The sequence below is a fragment of the Arachis stenosperma genome, chromosome 2 (genome assembly GCF_014773155.1).
Source record: "Arachis stenosperma cultivar V10309 chromosome 2, arast.V10309.gnm1.PFL2, whole genome shotgun sequence".
NCBI classification, from domain to species: Eukaryota; Viridiplantae; Streptophyta; class Magnoliopsida; order Fabales; family Fabaceae; genus Arachis; species Arachis stenosperma.
Genome location: NC_080378.1, coordinates 56,610,125 through 56,611,136, shown reverse-complemented (window position 1 = coordinate 56,611,136; position 1,012 = coordinate 56,610,125). Strand labels below are relative to the sequence as shown.

Below are 1,012 nucleotides of genomic sequence, written 5' to 3'. Positions count from 1 at the left end.
GTTTATGCAGTTTATGACGGACTTTAAATTTTGATAAACAATCCTTGCTTCTCATAGGAAACAGGCAATGAGAATGTCAACAACATTTTGCATAACAGGATGGTTAGCCCTCTTCTTCTCAAAGGTATGCATCTCATACAATATGTAAATTCATCTCCTAAAAAAAGGTTATCAAAATTGAAATGAGGTTCAATTTGTTATTTTGTCTGCTTCAAGATCCTTACTCACTTGACTTTGGAAGATTTTTCACAGGATATGGAATTGGAGTTATCTCATATGTGGTAATTAACTATAGTATATTATAATATTATCAATATTTTTCTTTTCCTAATTAGAAGCTATGATAGAAAGCTATATCTTATGTTAGCAAAATGGAACAGGTTCCTATATATATAGCTGAAATAGCACCAAAGAATCTTCGAGGTGGACTTGCAACAACAAATCAGGTAGGAAAACATTAAAAATGATCATATTACTTGTTTGATGATTAAAATGTTGAAGCACACCATTGGAGTGAATTTTGGTCTTAACTGCAATTGTATTGCAGCTTATGATTGTTATTGGAGCTTCAGTCTCATTCTTAATAGGAAGTGTCATAACTTGGAGACAACTAGCTCTAGCAGGTAAACCATAATTAATACCATTAGCTTTAAAGTTTAATTTTCTGCATAAGGACTATTGTGAAGAAAAAGGGTCTAACTTAAAGGGTTTGGTTTGAAAATTGAAGGACTTGTTCCATGCATTTGCTTGCTAATTGGTTTGTGGTTTATCCCCGAGTCCCCTAGATGGCTGGTAAGCATTGAGATACATTTGTTGGGCACTAAAAACTAGCAACTATGGATTTGAACCTATGCTTCAAAATTATGAAATTTCTATAAGCACTGGCTTTACTCAAGTGGATGGTCGTGTTCTGCCTTCACCAAGGGTATTTAATATTTTTTTTTGTCAATGTGTTCTTGAAACTTGTTTATTGTGTGTTGCCTTGTTGTTCTATTTGAACTTGGTGACCTGA

General features: G+C 33.5%; 1 long non-coding RNA gene across 1 annotated transcript; it reads left to right on the top strand.

The window, feature by feature from the left end:
- Positions 1-232: 232 nt before the first annotated feature.
- On the top strand, positions 233-624 carry LOC130960731 (uncharacterized). Its single transcript, XR_009079228.1, has 3 exons — positions 233-281; positions 381-446; positions 548-624. It is a non-coding gene; the product is annotated as an uncharacterized LOC130960731 (long non-coding RNA).
- Positions 625-1,012: the final 388 nt, after the last annotated feature.